Source organism: Triturus cristatus, chromosome 7 (assembly GCF_964204655.1).
Source record: "Triturus cristatus chromosome 7, aTriCri1.1, whole genome shotgun sequence".
Lineage (NCBI taxonomy): Eukaryota > Metazoa > Chordata > Amphibia > Caudata > Salamandridae > Triturus > Triturus cristatus.
In genome coordinates this window covers 811509850-811531133 of record NC_140590.1, presented here as the reverse complement: position 1 = coordinate 811531133, position 21284 = coordinate 811509850, and the positions used below count along the sequence as shown (strand labels likewise).

Here is a 21284-nt window from a genome sequence, read left to right as displayed (position 1 = left end):
GTTGTCTATCTCATGCTGTCTCCAGTGCCTCCAGCTGGGAGACCCTATCCACACCCTTGCCACTCGGCTGTTGCTTTCATCAGCTAGAAGACCCAAACCACCTTCATGTTGCTTGGTTCTTGCTTTCATCAGCTACATTGGCTATAAGTCCCAATCCAAATCTATCCTGCCTAACTCTTGCTGTCTCCAATACCATCAGCTAGGAAACCAAAACCATACCCATGCCAGCCACTTCTTGCTTTCTCCAATATCACCAGTCTGAGTACATATCCATACCCAGGCTTCTTGCTCTCACCAGCTTCATAATGACAACCAAACTCTACATTTGCTCCTAGGCTTTAGTCTCTAATACATTCAGCCAGGAGACCCAAACAATACCCGTACTGACCATCTGTTGGTGCTCCGGTGCGGTCAGCTAGAAGACCCCAAACATACTCATTGCTACGTGATGTTTGTGGTTTAAAGCGCTTACATTTAGGAGTCCAACCGTCTCTCTGCTAGCTAGCGTTTACTGTCTCCATCTCACCTGTCTTGGGAACCCGATCTGGCTACTCTGGGTGTCCTTCCTTGGAATAACTCATCAAGTCGGGACTGTAGTCTCCTCAATGCTGCTGATGCATGCTCCAGCATACCTGTTATATGTTGCTAAGAGCAGTGCAGACAATAGGGCAGTGAAGAAAGTGCCTCACCATCGGCTCTGGCACTTTGCGTGTCTCAATGCCTATCTGTGAGGTTGATGCTCTGAACCAGACCCGCTGCACCACGTTTGTCTTTCTAGACTTCCCAACCTCTCTGCTCACCACTGCTGGTTGTAAACAGTTTGTTGAATGCTCGTGTGGAGGCTGCCTCCTGAGTGCATCTTGAGTTGGAGACGAAGAGTACGATCATTTCTGGGCTGCAACACAGCGGGCGACATATGCTGTGGTGTGCTTACATCATACCACCCTTTTACAAAAACAAGGGAACCCAGAAGGTAAATAAGGACTTTGGGTAACAGTTTAGTATTAGAACAGTGGTCCTTAAACGCAACAGTTAAGTAAATAGGATAATTGTAGACTTGAATCAGTACTATAATGCTAGTGTCCAGCCGGACAATCAATTTAATAAATCAAAAATGTCAAAGAACAATAATACAAACGTAGCAATTACATGGGACACAATCCTACATGAACACATGACAAATACATTTAGAACAAAAACATATCAGGCAAGACTGGGTAGCTTGTGGAATATTGAGCACAATTTCTAACAAGCTTAGAGAAACAGTAACTGCACTTTCTTATCATGGGCGATAAACGTGCAAACTGTTTACATTAGTCGACGACGTTTCGATCCTTTAAAAACAATAATATGATCATCATCAGGACAGTTAAGGTGCAAGCCTGAATCAATGAAAATAGCCTGTGGATAAGGTGGTGAAGATATTCGGGCGTTTTCAGCAATACATGATAGTATATTCAATAAATTAGCATGTGGCGACGCACAGAAGGATGTGAGATCCGATGCTCAATTATTGCTGAAAAACGCCTGAATATCTTCACCACCTTATCCCCAGGCTATTTTCATTGATTCAGCCTTGCACCTTAACTGTCCTGATGATGATCCCATTATTATCCTGATATGTTTTTGTTCTAAATGTATTTGTCATGTGTTCATGTAGGATGCAGGATTGTGTCCCACGTAATTGCTACGTTTGTATTATCGTTCTTTGACATTTTTGATTTCTTAAATTGATTGTCAGGCTGGACACTCGCATTATAGTACTGATTCAAGTCTACAATTATCCTATTTACTTAACTGTTGCGTTTAAATAATACATCATACCACCATCGGGCCTTTTGTGTTCTCTGCTATACTTTAACAGTTTCACACCACCGTCTGTGTAGCAAAGGATACAAAAAATGATGGATGAAATGCTTGAAATAATCTCAGGCACTGGTAATTACTCTGGATCACACCCCAGTCCATCATCAGTTTTCACAATGTGTTGCCTCCGTTTGGACCCAGCCATAGTGAAAATAATTTTGACCCTGCTCCATTTGCAGCAGTCCAGCCCGAACTGCAAGGCCAAGTCCTACCCGACTCGAAAAATATGCAACCCAAGACTCTGGCCCATTAGTCCGATAAAGCTTGGGTCCAGTGGCAAAGTGTGCAAGGGACGCAGGGCTGGGCATATCCATCTCATTGACTGCGTCAAACTGAAGTGTACAAAAAAGTGGTGAATGGTATGCTTGAATTAATCTCAGCCACTGGATTAATTCAAGCATTCCATCCATCACTTTTTAGATCGAGCCTACAGCGCTTGCGCTGTAAGCCAATCTGTTCTCTGTACTGTGTGGGGTCTGACTCCTCCCACACTTTGGATAGGCTTGTGTGTCTTTCATTTAACAATGTTAGCCTGCAAATGGCTACAGGTGGGTGCGTGTCCCACCTTTTCTGAAAAGTTAACTCCCATGGAGCATTGCCAAGGGAGCGAGCAGCAGCACGCAGACGCAGTTCCTACCTGCAGTCTGGTGTGTTATTTCTGCCTTTCCTCGAGTTAGCACATGCCTGTAAATCTTGTTTTATTTATTTAGAGTAAGCAGCGATGCGCAGCAAGTGACATTTTTCACTTGTCTGCTTCACTTTGCAGCGGCACGAACGTGAACAAGCACTTCCCCCCAAAAATATGCACATTTAGTTTCCCTCAAGCACAGTTTCCTGGTCCGTGACTACCTCACAAAGTGTGCAACACTGCAGAGCCCAGGGTTGTTTTCCCAACGCTGATCCAGAGGGATCATAAACACCTTGTCAAGGGGGTGGGAGACCCCGAGGATTCCTGCCTGTTCATGAATGCATGAGGCGAACACTTTACAGAGACACAGCTAGGTGGAGGACACACACTAGGATGCGGGCTGAGGTCGCTAATGTTATTTCAATGACTTGGATAACCCTTTGTGTCCAGCGCCACCTCAGCATCACTCAGTGCCACCTTAGCATCACTCAGTGCCACCTTAGCATCACCTTAGCATCACCCTAGCGTCACCACAGCATCACTCAGTGTCACCTCTGCGCCACCTCAGCATCGCTCTACGCCACCTCAGCATCGCTCTGCGCCACCTCAGCATCGCTCTGCGCCACCTCAGCATCGCTCTGCGCCACCTCAGCATCGCTCTGCGCCACCTCAGCATCACTCTGCGTCACCTCAGCATCACTCTACGTCACCTCCGCATAACCCAATGTCACATTAACGTCCCTTAGCACCACCTACAGCATCACTCTGCGCCGCCACCTACAGCATCACTGCACCACCACCTACAGCATCACTCAGCGCCACCACCCACAGCATCACTCAGCGCCACCACCCACAGCATCAGCTCAGCATCACTCGGCGCCACCGCCGCATCACTCGGCGCCACCGCCGCATCTCCTCATCATCACTCAACAGCACCACCTCCGTATCAGCACAGCACCACTTCAGCATCAGTGCACCAGCGCAGCGCAAACTCTGCATCACCTGAGCTCCACCAAACCTTCACTCTGCATCACCTCAGCATCACTCAGCACCACATCAGCCTCACTCGGCACCTTATCAGCACAGCACCAACTCATCATCAGTGCACCAGCGCAGCACCATCTCTGCAGCAGCATAACACTGCATCAGCATAACACCACCTCCACATCAGTGCACCACCACCAGCGCAGCCCCACCTCAGCACCACTTCAGCATCCGCACAGCACCACTTCAGCATCAGCACAGCACCACTTCAGCATCAGCACAGCACCACCTCAGCACAGCACCACCTCAGCATCAGCACAGCACCGCCTCAGTGCAGCATCACCTCAGTACAGCACCAACTCAGCATCAGTCAGTACCACCTGAGCACCAGCTCTGCACCCCTTGAGCACCAGTGCAGCTCCACCACCTCCTGCATGAGTCAGCACCACAGCATCAGTCAGCACCACCTCAGTATCACTCAGCATTGCCTCTGCACCAGTACACCACCACCTCAGCATCACTCAGCAAGAGTATCGTTCAGCATCACATGAGCATCACCTTCGCACCAGTCACCACCACCACCACCATCTCAGCATCACCTCAGTCTGCTCTCGGAATCTGGCATCTGTAGATTCTCCCCTAGCTTCCGTCCGCTGCTAGTGTTGTAATACAGGTACTATTTCCCAACCTTCTCCCTCCCGTTGTTTATGCCCCCCATAACAGCAAAATAGCTATAACAAACAACCATTGGAACAGGCAGAAAAAAGGTTGCCATCATTGCAAGACAAAAGAAAACCGAAGACGATTTTTATTGTAAATACTTTTTTTTTAATGTGGTTGTTCAGTTGTACATAATGCCATCTTGGTGATATATAAGGTAACAACAGTGCTTCTGACACTTTTATTATAACTTTTCAACATGCTGCACAGCAGTCACACTTTTCTACCGCCCAGCTTAAAGACACTGGCAAAGTCAATATCTCTGGCCAAACACTTAAGGTCCCAAAGGTGAGACCTATTGGCGATGCCAATGCCTGTTTGGTTTTAATAATTACTTTGCGAAAAAAGAAGTTACTGTTTCCTGAAGATCTTCTTGTAGTGGTGCAACCTGATTTGCTCCACGTTCTCTCCTTCTGCCAGCTCTTCCGCTATTGATTGAACCTTGAGTGCAGTTGACTGGTAATGCTCTTTTATCTTTCAGCACTTTCACCAGTTCCACCTCCTATAGCCTAATTTTTAGACCTTCATTAAAGAACTGCAATCTTAAGGGGGTCCCACACTGCTAAGTAAAATCCATACCAATGTATGCAGCGGTCTTGTTTCTTGTACTTTTTGTGGTTTGATTTATTATAAACTTATATAGGATACCCATTTTGAGGCTCACAAACGCTGTACTATTTGAGGCTGTTGTATTAGAATTACCATGAATATGTATATGTCTATTGTGTGGCAGTTTCATTTACAATTCGCTCATCAGTGCAGTCTCTTGGTACTGCAGACGAATAAACAAGTGCAACATGATAGGCACGCGCTAGGCACTATTCACTATTGGGTTTGGAGAGAAAAGTCAAACTTGAGATGTTTGTGGTAACTAAAGCATCAAAGCTGAATTTTAAATAGTTCCTGTTTACAAGGATTGCAGTATCTTACACGTGCAGCAGACGGTGGTGTTATATGCAAAGCTTAAGACTGAATTCGCAACCACTTGGCATAGAGGGATTTGCCTGTATTTATACCCCTAGAGCATGAAGAAAGCCAAACATAAACTAGCTTTGATATTTGTTGGTGCGTGGGCTGGCATCCCAAATAAAGAACATTTACTAATGTTGCTTTCATAGATCTCGGTGGACACTGGCCGGAACAGAGCCAAGATAGATGTATTTTTGGAGGAGGGAAGTCAAGATAACCTTCACTCTTATCAGTAGTTTATCTATTTTGGATTACTGTGTGTTTCCACTTGGAGAGTAGTGATACTTTTACTGCAAGCTTCACAAAGACCACGCAGGTGCATGCACACTCACTTTATCTATGTATCGGTTTTTTTCAGGAGACCATTAAATAGACCTTTCAAAAATGCATATATTGCATCCATAATCAATCAAGATTTTGTGACCATTACTCTGGAAAGTGTAATAAAAAGAAAACTTTGTGTGCATAAAAATATAAAAGCAAACATTCTTATCCCATTCCTCATATACATTTAATCAATCTCATTGAAAGAAAGGTAATAATTAATCTTATACACCAGTACCATATTTCTTAACCAAGGCAGGGCAGCGCAGTGATGGAGTTAGTCTGATTCTGGTTCTGTTGTTCCTACACTGTATCAAAGAAGGAGGTTGCTAATACTGTGCACAACAGATTAGTAACAGGGCACGTTTCTTCCTGTCCCCTCTCCACACACTGGAATTAATCCCACTGCCTTCTTTCCAGTCCTTCTGGCTAGCTTGTCAACGCATTTTAACCCCTTTAAAAACAAGCATTGGCATAGCCAATAGGTCTCGCCTTTGGGACCTTATAAGTGTTTAGCCATGCAACAGTTGCATAACTAAATACTTATAAGGTCCCAAAAGCAAGACCTATTGGCTATGCCTAGCGGCCGTGCGGCCGCGAAAGTGATCGCGATCAAACATCAAAGTGGCCGTGCGGCCGCGAAAGTGAAAGTAATCGCTGAAAAGCGCGGCGCGCGCGCCCGCGCACATGCACTGTAGCTCTAGGCTGGCCTGGTAGCACTTTTTGGAGCCCTCTCAAAAAGTCTCGACAGACCAGCGCATGCGCTGGGTCAGGCGAGACCTAAAAATGGAATCTAGCGTTCTTCTTCAGAACCTGAACTTGCTGTGAAGGTATTTGCCTGAACTATGTGATTACCGCCAGTACAGAAGGGAAACTTGCATCCTTATTTGGATGGATATATTACTAGAGACTGACACTGCTAGCTCTCCTTTTCTGGTGCTCCTCGGTGTACAGGCAAGCATTCTAACCCTCTTCAGACTGCGTCTCTTGTGTTTTGTGTGAGGAATGAAGCATTTTTTGGGCGTGTTCAGAGCTTTATATGAATTGCCCTCCATTTTCTACAGGCTATGCCCCTCCTTGTTGTATTACTTTAGGTGTCTAACAGTTTCTTGAACTCTACAAGCAGGATATATCGCAGAAAACCTGCAGAGCTCCTCTTGGTATGCTTGAGGTCAAAGCCCACCGGTTTGGAATGACACTGCATTAGATGGATCACACAGAAGAGAGGCAGGATGGCATATTTCAAGATTCTATGAGGTACTTTTGACCCACCAGCAGGCTGTGGTATAGGCGTGGCGCAATCAACATGTGGGTATCCTCAGCTGCAGTCCCTGCCTCTTTCCCGCCACTCCATGGAAGTTGTAAAGTTTGGCAGTTTAGATGATGAGGCAGGTACCATAGAGCTTCAGCTCGAGCGAGTCATGTTTTACTGCTGGTCCTTGGTGCTTCAGCTGGAACAAGTGATGCTGTAACAATATGAAAATTGAGAGCTTAAGTCTAAACAAACTTCATGTCAAGGACTGGGTGCCGGCATGGTTTTGAATTTTGGATAGTTGTTCAAAGTGAAATTGATCCAATTATAAAGCATGCAGGCATAAGGCATGCATGTTTGGGAGCATGAGCAGCGCTCATGAGCCCAAGGCACTGCTTCTTTATTGCATGTGCAATAAGCATTGTTGAGGAATACACTAGCGAAGATCTGCCCGTGGAGGATGCAGACATCGGATAGACTTCACTGGCCAAACAACTGCCTACCATCTTTTCTGGCAGGAGACAAACAACTGTACTTCTGCTTTAATACCTTGGCTGTGTCTCTGTGTTTTCTGGTAGTTCACCAACACCTGTACTTCTGCAATAACGAGTCCTCACCCTTTGCACTAGTTAGCTGTTGAGTTTCAGGTGAGCAGGGAAGAGGAAAATTACGTTTTTGTGAAACCGAGAGCTTCTGTTAAGTTCCAAGAGAGTGACAATCTGATGTGAGCCCGACCCTCCGCTTATATGTCTCTGATATATTACCAAAAACTGTGGACACGTATGAGTAGAATGGGCTAAGAGGGAAAGAGAAACACAGCTGCAATGACGTCTCTTCTGATGATCATATGCAGAGCCATCCCTCACTCGTTGCCGCTCATTCATCAGCTAAGTATTCATTCAAATAGTCAATGGCCCCAATGGTTTTGGAGCCAACAGTATATGCTGGAACAACCACACTGTAAATCCGGAGGGATAGCACATTAAAAAAGTATCCCCAAAATAACAAGATTCTCAACTATTTACAACTGGTATTCCTCTTACCTCAACTTCAACAAATGGTGCTGTGTTGATTGTTGCCAGGGTACAGTCCCGGTAAACGGGGGAAAGCCAAAACCGTGAATGCCAGTAGCTGTAGAGCGAGGAAGCAAGGAAATGGAGCAGCAACAATCTGCCTAGCAGATTAGGTTTCAACAATACAGAAGAAGAATAAAACAAAGATCAAGAAAGAGAAGGCGGTGAACTGGATGATAGCGAATAAAACTTAGCAAAAGGCATATATGCCAGGCTAGGTCTGTCGTTCTATGTCTAAGACACCATTTTCCTGGTTTCCACAAATTCCAGGTTTTTCTGCCTCGTGCTAGAGCTTGCTCTTCTTGATTCTGGCAGTCCCTAAGATCTGTCAGCTGCATCATACCCTTTCCAATCACTTAAATACTGCAGAGACCTCGGTAGCTTTTGGAATCAAGAATGGCTTAAACCTTAAGCTCTGGTGCCCCTTCTAAAGCAATAGGTGGATGGGATGCAGATGCTTGTGAATCTAAAGGCTTTACTCTAGAAATGTATACCACTGGATGAATGCGCAAATGTGATGGTAGTTGAAATTTGACTGCTGAGGGGTCTCGTAAGTGTGTAATCCTAAAAGGACTCAAGTGTCTGGGTGAAATCTTTGGGATTGATGCAAGATTGGCCAGTGGTTTTGATGAAAGCCAGATCTGATCACCTACATGATGTAGCGGTGCGGGAGACCTATGTTTGTCTGCATGTCTGTTGCAATCCACCTTTGCCTGTTGTGAATTTGTGATGGTTTGACGTCTAACATTGCAAAGAGGTAACATGGCACCCACCGAGGGAGCTGAAATTGAAGGGATACATGTCGGTAGCATTTTCTGGTGTTCTCCACACAAACAAAAAAAGGGGTGAGTGCCCAAATGTGCCATGTAAATAATTGTTATAATCAATATAATCACTACACCTAATCTTGTTGTTGTAACATATGGAAACATATTAAATACTGTTCAAGAGACTGATTAACCTTTGGGTCCCTGCCCATCTGCTTGCTGATAGTCACTTGTGGACTGGTGGAATCCCTTCAGAATTTCACTCCAAAATTTGAAAACAAACTGGGACTCTTTGTGCGTCACAATGCCATCAGGCAAACCCTGGAGCCTGAAGATTTCCTTAATCAAAGCCTAGGCCAGTACTAGAGCTGAGGGCAGTTGTTTTATGGGAGTGAAATGTCTCACCTTAGTCAGATACACAATGACCACTAATGCGGTGTTAAACCCTCTGTTGTCAGAAAGTTCCACGCTAAAATCCATAGAAACCACGGGCGGTCAAGGGCTGGGGCTTTGCTTGTGAAAGACTTGCTGCCTTTTTGCAGTGTTCTTTTTTACTATCATAAAACCATGGGGTCCCACCTGACATGTTGGGTGAGTAATTCCATGGCTTTCTTTTTCCCTGGTTGACCTGTTAGAGGTCAATTGTGACACCAATAGATGCTTTGCATGTGCAGATCTTCTGTAGGTAAATAGTTTATTCTTATGAAACCACAGTCCATTGCTTAATCTTCTGAACTTATATTTACTTAAAACCCACTGTTGTGGATCAATAAAGTATTATAATTATTCCCTTATTCAAATAATTGTTTGCATACTGGAAGAGAGGAAGGAGTAACTGCCAAATTTGGGGGGGGGGGGGTCTTGTTGTTGAGCATATCTCGAGAGGGCATCCGCTTTCTCAAGTCTGTTTCCTGCCTTATCAAAGATTATATATTGAAACAAGGTGAAGAACAGCGACCATCCGGCGAGTCAAGGATTAGCTCACTTCATAGACCTCAGGACCCTCACTCTTTTGTGACCTGTTCAAACCAAAACAGGATTCAATGCTTCTTCCCAGTAGTGTGTTTAATGTGCAGAAGCGTCCTTAGTGGCCAATAGTTCCTTATTAGAAATGATGTAATTTTCTTCTGCATGATTAAGTGTTCTTGAATAAAAATGAGTGGATATAGATCCTCAGTTACAGTATTTTTTGCCCCAATAGCTACTGCTGATGTATTATTTTCTGCCGTGAATGGTAGTTTAGTAACCGGATGTCTCAAGACAGGAGCTGAAGTGAATGCAGTCTTAAGTTCCTGAAAGGCTGTCTGTTGCTTTGGATCCCTCATGGATGGAATCCAGTTCTGTGGAGTGTGATAATAGGTTTCATAACCTCAAAGTTGGTAATGAACTGGCAGTAGATGTTTGCAAATTCAGAGAACTTCTGAATCTCTTGCACAATTTTTGGCTGTGGGCATTCCAGTCCTGCCTTGAGTTTGTTGGGATCCATATGAATACCATTAAATGAGATTTTAAATTCTACAAAGCTTACTTCTGATGCCTCAGAGACACACTTTTCTAGTTGAGTGTATAGACAGCGTTTCCTGAGATGTTGAAGAACTTCCCGAACATGGACCTAGTGTTGTGTCAGAGCAAACCAAATATTGTCCAGGTAAATGATGACATAAGTGTCTAGATGTTACTAAAGATATCATTGAACAAGTCTTGGAAAGCTGCCATGGCATGACGTAAGCCAAACAGCATGACAAATTATTCAAAATGTCCATAACCGGTGTTAACCTCCGTCTTCTATTCATCTCCCTCTCCGTTGCGAACGAGACTGTAAGCGGCCCTGCATTCCAGTTTGGTAAATGTAGCAAATTTACCTTTTCTGCATGGTCTCCTCTGATATTTTGCTTTTTCTGGATCCTGTATTTGTTGCTTTTAGAACTCTGTGCACTTTACCACTGCCACTCCTAAATTGCTAAATAGTAGTACAAGGCTTCTGTTTCCCCACTAAAGTCTGCCGTACATTGGAACTCCGTCATTGGCCTATTTCGCTTCCTTATCAATCTGTTGTAAATAGTGCCTTAAGTGCACCTATGGCAGGGAAAGTTAAATATGTGGGCTGCAGTGGATGTTTACACCACATACATATAGGACACAAATCTCTGTCTGATCGGTTCTCTGCTGAGCTCCGGCTGGACTGCAGTTTAAATGCACTGCAGTGACTCATGGCAGAGAAAAGTGCCTTTGCTACGTAAGAAAACCCTATCATTATTTATTTTTGAGTCGCCCTAGTAGTGAGCCTTTGTAAGCCACAGAGCAGGGTACTAATATTAATTAATATATATATATCACTAAATACTGGGGTTACTGTGCCTTAAAAGTTATCTATTTATTTTCATTTTATAAACTTTTGTATAACCGTACAAGGTGTTTGCCAGTTCCATAATATGTTGGAAAGGAGATAAGAGAAAGCTGTAAGATACATATGGAGATTCAATTGTTATTCTGATTTGTTCAATATCGTGGTGTACTTTCCCACATATTGTGTCCTCAGCCCTCGCCAGATGTATTCAGTACTTGCAGTCTATACATCAACATTTCACACCCAATATACTGCCAATTGAATCTTGCCTTGTGTGTGTCTCTCCAATTCCTGAGAAGCTTTCAGCATGGTTTGTTGGCTCCCTAGCACTGGCTGTTGGAAGGTACTCCCTTAACGGACACCATTTATCCTTTGGTTTAGATGTGTACAGCTTTAGAGACACACATGTCTTCTTTTCTCATTGCACATGATAATGTACTCGAGTCAGTCCTCTCTTGTGGGTGTAGTAGTTCTGCACCAGTGTATTGCGATCCTGCCTTTTGCTAGCAACCGTGCCATTGCTGCAAATTGCTGGTGTCTACACAGGAGTTTTTTTTAACTTAGCCCAGTATAGCAGTCGGTGCTTCTCCTGGTTATTCCCTGGATCCTCCTAAATAGCCTGTGCCCAGTCAAACAAGAGAGGAAAACAGTTCTGCTACCTGACACACTTGGGCTGGGAGAGTAAACAACTCTGGCTCATAGGACAGAGTATTTTCTCTGGGCCCAGGAAAGACCAATAGATGTTAACTGCCGACCACTTACCAAGGCTTAGGTATCAGGGAGTGGACAGTAACGGTTAGCAGAACAAAAGGCTACTTTAGCGCTACCTCTTTTGACTTAGAGATGCCAATGAGTGCTTCTTCTATTCATCCCCAGGACTCTCCCAGACAGCTAGGCTGTCTCCCTTCCTCTCCACAGTAGGAGGGAAAACCCGTTTTTATCCTTTCAGGTAGCAGAGTGGTCAGAAAGCTAAAGACAGGCCTACCTCAAGGCAGCTGGATCCTGCATCTGGCAACACAGGCTCCTGGGTAATTTTACAGTAGGGCAAAAAGACATTATTAAAAAATGAGGGAGGGGGGAAATGCAAGACAAATGTTAGGATTGTCCGGTAGAATTTCACACTATAAAATGGACTGAATCCCTAGAATCAAGTAAGGATAGTAAAAGTAAAGGACAAGCTTTTATGGAAGGTTGACTGGGAGGAAGAAATGAGCCCTCTCAGAGACGGTCCTGTTTTAAGGTAGATGTACTCAGTTCTGATCTATCATTCAGGACTGAGCAACCCCGTTTCCTTCTAACATGGGACAATTTGGAACAGAATGTTCTTAATGTCCACAGTGCAGACGCACCTTCTCGACATCTTCTGTCATCTGCTTTAGATAATGGTTTAAATATATTGCAGCCTTGTATGGGTTCCTTCTTGGTAGACACCTTCTCTGTCTGAAATCTGACTGTTGTTTATAGCCCCCGCCACACGTTTCTCCTCGTCAACTTTATTGTTGAGCATCAATGTATAAGGTGAGATCGGTGAATGCCTTGGAAGTCGTTGAGTGGTTAGCGACAAAAGATAATGCGTCTTTTAAATATTTGTGTACACCATAATAAAAAAGACAGCTATGGCTGCCTTATCCATTTAGACTGCTTCTGTGGTAAGCTGAAGGAAGTGAGCGATACTGCTCATAAGGTCCTTGGAGCCTTGTCTCTAGGTAATTAGACCTGCGTGAGCCGACTGGGTAGTCTGTTGTTTTCTGAAGGCAGCTTTAAACTGTTGAACGCATTTAGTATAAATCTCCAACTAGAAAAGTGTGGCCCATATTATTGCATTATTATTTAGGTATGATAAAAACAGATGCCACTTTAGTCTTTTCTGTCTGGAAACATTGCATAGATGTCAGAAAATGGAGGTTACATTGTGCCAGAAATGCCTGAAAGATGTTAGGATTTGGGGGGGGGGAGGGGGGGGGTTAAATATTGAGTTCCTCTGGTGCACTTTGGTGTTACGGCCTAATTTCGCCGACTGCTGAGTGGCAGAATTTTTTCGTGCGCGCGGCTCCGTAATGGTTAGTTGCCAAGCACAAGCAAGATTTGCCCCCCCCCCCCCCCCAAGCCGATTTCCAGTCGTTAAGAGGACACCTGGCGAGATTTATTTAACGTGGGCTGTCGCAACTGTTCGCACTCAGAAGGCTGCCGCTTGAGTAGAAAATGTCCTTGAGTGACAGCAAAATGAACTCGAGTAGCTGCGCCCTCTGGCATGCCGCGTGGTGCCGTTCGCACTAATTTTGCAGCTTGGAGTGCGCTCCCTGTGCTAAATCACAGCGTGAGTATCGCAAGGTGCCTTTTTTTGCCTGTTGGTGGAACTCTGCGGGATCTCGCTGAATTTTTATGTAACACCGTGGAATTCCGTGAGTTCTGCCAACCCCTAGTTAGGCTCACCACTGAACTAATTGGGAGTAGCAAGCACCACTCTACCACTGGTGAAAGTAGTACTATTCCCATCTGGTGAGAGATCAAGCTAAGCAACATTCCCCTACTGTGAATTACTCCCAGAAGTAGCAGTCGAGACAGAAGGAGGTGGCACTCCTAACTGATTATTTTTGTATAGCAGGAAGGCTCTTTCCTGACCAGCTGTTCCTAGTTCTCCTTGTAATTTTTTTTAAGGCTTCTGCAATAACCTATCACCAGTTCAAATACAGAATCAGAGTTTTGGGCCAGGCAAATTATTGAGGTCCAGGTGAGTTTGATTTCAACGTAAACCTGACCATAGTTAATGTCACCAATAAACAGTCAAACCCCATGGACAGTTAGGATGAAAATGGGGAGAGCGAGAGCGAGAGAAACACCGCGGCGGTGATGTCTCTTCTGGGGATAATGTACAGAGATCTCTATCTCCGCACAGCTCATTCATCAGGTAAATATTCATCCAAGTACTCAATGACCCCTCTTGTGCAGAAACCACACATTTTAGTATTCCCAAACCCTAAATCCAGAGGAACAACTTATTAATAGAATTTCTGCATAATGGCAAAATACACAGCAATTTACAGTTGGCATCCATAATACCATACCTTCTGCCAGTGGTGCTGTAGTGATGATTGCGGAAGACCAGGAGACATTCCCAAGTACCAGGTGAAATCCAAAGATGCGGATGCCAGCAGCTGTTGAAGGGGGGCAAGCAAGTGGAACAGCTACCAACTGCCTAACAGAACAGGTATCGAAAGCACCAAATGGAAGGGAATGGGAGAACAAAACAAAAATGAAAAGACATCTGTGGAGCAAACTAGAGTGATAGTGAAAAAAACCTTAGCAAAATGGACATTTGCCAGGCAAGGTCTGACTACACTTCTACACCTTTAACTCCATCTTCCCATTTTCCACAATATCCCAATCTTTCTGCCTCACGTTACAATTTGCCCCGTCCTAACTAATCTTGACAGTTTGCACACAAGCCAAGGACTGCGATGCAACTTGTGTTTAAGGGAGTGATGGGAATTGAGCTTGTGGTAGAACTGGGTGCTAAATATGGTTAGGTTTACCCCAAAAATGGGCTTTTCGGAGCATGCTGGCAAAGTCTGCTTCAGTAAGCTGTAAAATTATATTCCAGTTATAGTTTAAAAACAGTTTATATAGACATTTTGCCTATATAAGCTTTACATTATTCATACACTAATGCCACAAATCTCTAAAATAAATAATAAAGTCAGATTCATGTTGAAGAAGCTGTTTTCACAGCCATCTTCAATTTTTTTTTCTCCAAATGTCACATTTCAAAATTTCCACTTTTAAAATGATTTCGAATATTTATTCAGTAGTTCTGATGCTGGCTTCCTAAAACCAGTTTAGCAAGGAAAGCTTAATCTGTGTTAGCGCATCAAGTTATACATACAATTGCAGTATAATATCTCTAACTTTCCTTTTACATAATTATATTAATTTAACTTTAAAAAGTATACAACCCTCAATGTCCATATTCTTGTTGTATGAGAGCTGGATGCTTTTTAAAGCTATTCTTCCCTCCTGTAGCTCAATTTATATTATCAAAGTGTTCCTCATTTTTAGGTCTCGCTGAGACAACGAAAGCTGTCTCTTTGAGACATTTTGTAAGTGGGCTTTCAAAAGTGCTACCCACATGGTTTTGCTGGCCTAGGGCTTGAGTGCACGATGGCATGCACGTGCACAGCTGCTCCTTGCATTCCCCCCTCCCTTCTCACCCAGCTCTTTGATGCTCTGCTCGATTACTTTCACTTTAGCCGCTTTGACCCTTGCATTCCCCCCTCCCTTCTCACCCAGCCCTTTGATGCTCTGCTCGATTACTTTCACTTTCGCCGCTTTGATGTTTGATCGCTTGGCATAGCCTGTACTTGTTCTCTTTGTCCTCACATATGCTCTTCCCTCTATGTTAACCCCGTGATGCAGCCGCAGTAAGTTCAATTCATTCTTAATTTTAGATTTTTGTAATACGCTATTTGACCGAAATCTGGTAGTAAGTGGTTAAGCCTCCTTTTTTTCTGGCACTTCAGCTAACAATAGCTCTCTCTCCCCTTTCGCGCCATTGGCCTCGCTCGCGGCCATTAGCAGGTCTGAGATTTGAAAACGTTTCTCAAGCGTCGTGTGTAGTCCAGCATTTACCTCGGTGTGCGGCCGGAGTCGAACTTTATCTGCCCTGTAATTGGCCGCCTGATTACACTTTATAGACCTATTCGGAATAATGAGTGCGAAAGTAGCTTTCGTAGACACAAAAGAGAGCATGGATTGCTTTAATCACATGTTTTGGTGTATGCATTAAACACCTCAGGGCGAGTTACTTTGATGTGATTGCCCTGCTGCCAAGTATGTTCTGCCAGAGGCACAAAATGGTCCGCTGCTTGGAAGAGAGCGCCCTTCAGGAATGCTATAGTGTGTCTCTGATAAAAGACCTGTTCAAACGAGCTATCACAGACGCTTTTCTGCTGATATTTCAGCAGCACCAGATACGAAGATAGTGTCTGCCCAATCAGATGAGCTGTCCGCTCATCGGAATCTAGCGCTTTTACGGAAGAGTTGAGCTGGTGCCGGTACTTCTAGTTCAATATTCTCTCGAGACATATACCTGAGTAAGCACCTGATATTGTAACTCAGTGAGCTGAACTCCCACCGAGAAACCCACATGCCACAGGTTCAAAACGCACCACAGTTGGTGCAGCTTTTCATCACTTTGCAGTTAATTAAAAAAGTTCAGGTAATTTTGTTCTCGGTAACACCGGTTAAGTATAAAAACAATTTAGATTGTTTCACATAATTAGATTCTAGGAGGTTTTTCACATTTACATTTGTAGTTATAGATATTCTTGTTTTTCTGGTATTATGTTTATTTATTTGTTTTTCTACGCATAAATTGGATTGCAACAAATATTATCCGATGCGTGACTGCCTAAAGGGTGCCTGTGGTTTAGTCATACAGACTATACCTAAACACTCCTAAGAGAACATTAGCCTTGTTATGCATGCACAAATGCAGCTACTCGGGCTTCAGTGGGTAATTCTTTCCTTTCTAATCTCCCTTATGCTGTGAGTTTCAACAGTTATTGGCCTACATTATTGATCCCATGAAGATTAAAATAAGTTCTGTTGTCTGGTTTTAAAACATCCTATACTTAAAAGAAACAGTGACTAGGTTCTGGCATTTGATTAGACCTGAGGTATCGTAAAATCTGGCTATTAAATTAATCAAGGTTGGTGAATAGTGGTGACATGGTATGCCAATGCAAATATTTCTGTATAGAGGTATGCACCTTCGGATTAACATTGAGATTGGCTTGCACTTAACATAGAACTGTGTCTAACATGGTCACAGTGATACACCCATTCTTGACACACACAACCTTCCACACATTCCTAAAACACATACACACACAAATATATTCTAACATAGATAATCAAGCATTGGCATAGCCAATAGGTCTCACCTTTGGGACCTTATAAGTGTTTAGCCATGCAACAGTTGATGTTGATGCACCAAGGATATTGTGCTGCATAACTAAATACTTATAAGGTCTCAAAAGCGAGACCTATTGGCTATGCCAATGCTTGTTAATTATATTACCTGGGTTTCAAGGTGTGTGTTTAATACACGTGTTATATTAAACATACGAATAATACATTGTAAGCATATTTGTAAATCTGATATCTTTAAAGTATTTCACAGTCTTCTTCCTAAGTTGCACTGTAAATCAAGCATTTGTGTCCAGTTGGAGTTTGTCCATTTTGATTAATGATTAGTACTTAAGATTTCAGTAACCTTGTGAATACATGTTTGTGTGTATTCATCGATTTGATTCTAGAGCCACAAATTGATCACCCTGCTAATGAATTATGGAATGAGTGTTTGGAAATATGTTAAGATTGAAAATAATGAGGGTCCAGTAAAAACACATGTTCCCTATGCATGCCCACCTTATGTGCTAAGTGAATAGTGTTTCTTTTACGAAATGTGTACCACTGCCTGATGGGCAGTAGGAGTTTGAGAAGATATCTCAGTAAAATAATCCACTGTGGTCCACTGCGGTAAAGTCAGAGATCTAACTGAGAAACATTCAGTCGTCAGACATTCCAGTCTGTACTCCCATTCCATAGATCTTACTTCATGGATCTGATATTTCCGTAGAACTAACCATTATCTTTTGACCTAGAAGTTGGGCATTGGTGGGAGATTGCTGCTTAAACACAGGGGCAGTTCTTGAACATTTAGGATTAACTGTAGTTTTCTGCACCATATCGTCCGAGTCTTAAAGCCCCTTTTGTGACTACACTTCTGCGGTATCTTGGCTTCCGACTGAAAAGAAAGTTTCTTAAGACTGTGCTTTCTGACCCTCCTTTCCTCATTGCGTCTCATGCTCTTTAGATCCTCTCCTTCACTTGGACCCTTTCTTGCAACCTGTACTGTTCCACGACCACCCCACTCCAGCCCCTTTCTTTTCTTTGGATTCTCTAGCCCCTTTTCTCATGACACTGACCCAGTTTTCGTGGCGTTGCCTTTGTTGCATATTTATTTTCCTATCCTTTTCTCTCTATCCGGCTTTACACAGAAGTGAGTCAGTGCCTTTGGATTTGCATGGCAGCTGATCCACAAATTGCCTGTAATAAAGCAGTAATCGCCGTCCTCGTGCCTGCATGTGTTGTTTGCAGTCCCCTCTCACCTGGTGACAGAGGCCCCATTTCTCGCAGGCTTCCTCCTGCCTTTTCATCTGTGCTCTCACGTGACCCACGCCCTGTTATTACTGTGTGCTTTTGTATCCTCGAGTCTCTCTGATGTTCTCCCCGAGCTGCTGTCATTTGGAAGATGACTGGTTGAAAGCCTCCATCGAGGCGTACATAGAAGTGGTTTTCATTCTCGCATGGCAGACTCTGGGCCGCGCCATGTTTGGTGCTTCAGCCAGTGTTGCCTCTGGTATTGACTTGTGGGCTTGACTTTGGCAGACGGTTGCAGTCCAGGAGGGTGCTTTGGCTGTAGAAGTAGGTGAGCCGAACCAAAGAGCATTTTCAGAAGTAGGCAGACTTCCATTCTGTGGTACGTACAGGAGGAGAGGTGGGTTGCAGAGGCTAGGCGTGTCTGGCGGAATGTTTCTAAAACTAAGAGTCGATTTGTGCTGGCTTTTAGGGATGAATGCCCTACTTTTTATTCGTTTGTTGTCAAATTCTCACCGTTTGCTTTTGGGGTTTGGTCTTTTAGAATTATACTAAAGTAATTAGCATTTTTGTATTTTAGAATTAGCTAAAGTGCATACAAAGGGATTTTATTGTTGCTATGCAAATAACCTAAAATGTTAATGTGAGAGATGTACTGTATGTGTGGACTCAATAGGGAGGACTGCTTGTGCCTCGTGGAGATCTGTGGCTCATACCTTGGCAGGCTTTCTGTTCCCGGGTTGCACTCTACCCCAGGCCCAGATGCTTAAGTGCATGTAATTTGCGAGCTGCCTTTGAACACGGCCCAGCATTTCTCAAAAGGGGCAGGCGTCCCACACTACCAATGTGGTGTCATCATTAGTCTTAGCCTCACTGCCGGATCCTACAGGTATGGGAACAGGATCTTTTGTTCCTTTGAGACTGAACCTCTTTGGTGCATGGATTCTGGTAGGCGGCTCCTCCTGGCCCTTCTGCTCCTGTCAACTCTTTTCTGCACTTTAGCATGGAGATGCAGTGCTGCTGGAACAATTTTTAGAGTGGGGGTGCTGCCATTAATGTTATATTACTGAAGTCGGAGAGATTGTGAACAAACCAAGCGTCACACATCAAATAAACAGTGTAGCAAGTGTGCCACGCCCATTCCACAGGAGAGTGGTATGGGTGTGGTATGTAGCTGGTGGTGCATTTTGGAGCACTGGTGTAGTAGTGCACTGACATTTACCAACAACAGATTTTTTATTGAAATGGCCACTAAATTTGCATTGACATGCAGTTTACTGGTAAAACTATATATCGCGCAAAAACGGTAATGTGTGGAAATTGGGTTTCCGTGAATATTTATCATTTGCGCATCACCAGAGAAACTGTCTTAATTTGTTTTGATCATTTTAAAATCTTTGTTTCACTCGCACTTCAGAATTACAAAAAAAAGCGCTTGATTCGTGCTTTCCTAATTGCTGAAATTATTTAAAATTTGTGTATAGTTAATTTCCTGATTATTTACGTATTATTGTGTGCCTGAAAAAGACCTGAAATACTCCAGCCGTTTCTTTGGTTTCGTGAGAGTGAAGCCTACCCACCCACACCAATAGGAAGCAGGCGTCGCAGCCGCAGAGACGAAGGTGAGGCGTAAGAAACATAACAAAGTTAGACGAAAGAGAGAAAAAGTACTAGAGGTAGATGGAAGGCTCACACAGTGTCCTTGGAATGCGTCACGGCAGGGGGACTGAGGGAGCTAAGGAACGGCACAAAGCCACTGGCTGAGTTGATGTGATGCTCCCACTGTGCCCTTGGGATACCTCACGGCAGGGGTACTGAGGGAGTGAAATGTCAGGGCGCAGCCTCAGGCAGAATAGATGAAAGGCTCACACGGGGTCTTCGGGATGTCACACGGCAGGGGCCCCTGAGGAGCAGGGAGGGTCCAGGGCAATGGGACCAGAACTTACAGCCCAGGCAGGTCCTGACGGACACCCACTGATTTCGGTAGCAAGTTGAAGCCTGGAACCACAGACACAGAGGCCTGGATGTTTAGGCCCTCCCGCAAATAGACTGGGGGCGCACATCGACAAGGACTGGACATTAATAATTACAAAACAATGAAAGTATGCGTTAACATGGATGTTTATGAATAACTAATGAATTGCGAAATGTACAACCATGTTATGTTTGAATAAACTGCAACCTTTTAAGGCACCAAGGCACGTTGTCAAGTGGTGCAATTTAAGGTAAATGGACGCAGTTAAAGTTTGGGGAGGGTAATATGGACTCTTCCCCTGGAAGGGGTTTGACTAGCTGCACCCTTACAGCATCGAGGGTGAGGTGTCACTGCACTGGAAAGGCCGAGAGCTCACATACTTGGATCTTCACTGCACTCTAGGTGCGGGGCTGAAGGCTTCGATTTAGTGCCTTTCCTGACCTTAGAGCAATGAGGGGTGATCGTAGACCAGTTTGTTTTGCTTGCTTGCATCAAGTGAGAAGCTGAGAAGGCGGGTTTTGCACATGTAATAAAGAGAAATGTTTACTCGTTGTCAGCCTCGGGACTAGTTTTGACCCCTCAGGGTATTTTATCTATGTGAGCCTTGTGAATTCTCTGAATTAAGAAAGTAAATATTGGCTTTGGCTTTCGTGTAGTGCAGCTTTTCTCGTTTTTTAAGTAGTGTTATCAACTCCAAAAACACACAGGGCTTTGCCTCAGCCCCTTCTCCATTGGTTTGTTTGGGCCACCTCCTTTAGCAGTTTCTTAAGGAAAATGTGGTTCAAACTTTGGGTCGGCTCGCAGACTATTTTAGTCGCACTGTAAGGATTGCCTGTTAAATGTGTCCCTGCCTGTCCAAAGAGTGCTTTAAATTACAGTGCGGCCATTGTAAAGCAATGTGTTGAAGTACTTTAATGGATGCATGGTTGTGCTGCTGAAAGGGTTCTCACGTTCATTTTTAAGGTGCACCAACAGTGATTTTGCATCTTAGTGCGATTTTGCACCTAAATGCTAATGTAAACCTAAATGTGATGTTACACTTACGTCTGATATCTGCTCACAACTGTATCCAAGCATTCCACTGATATTACACCAAAGTTGAGTTTGCTCTTAAATGTAATTTTCCCTTGAATGCAATACAAGGGATCATGCGTTTTTTGGCGCCTAAAAGTGGTTTTACTCTGCAAAGGGATTTCTGCTCTGAAACATTTTCCACAG

The 21284-nt window shown here is 43.9% G+C and overlaps 1 protein-coding gene across 2 annotated transcripts in view; it reads left to right on the top strand.

Annotated features, from left to right (window-relative positions):
* The window catches only part of LOC146810620 (proton-coupled amino acid transporter 1-like), a 444495-nt gene that overhangs the window by 16185 nt on the left and 407026 nt on the right, over positions 1-21284 (top strand). The window contains exon 1 of one of the 2 annotated variants that reach the window (XM_085617676.1): positions 18237-18422. The exons of the other annotated variant lie outside the window; for it this stretch is intronic. The gene's annotated coding sequence lies outside the window, so the exon portion shown is untranslated. Of the gene's footprint in view, positions 1-18236; positions 18423-21284 lie in introns of those variants that run through there. 2 annotated transcript variants of the gene reach the window in all.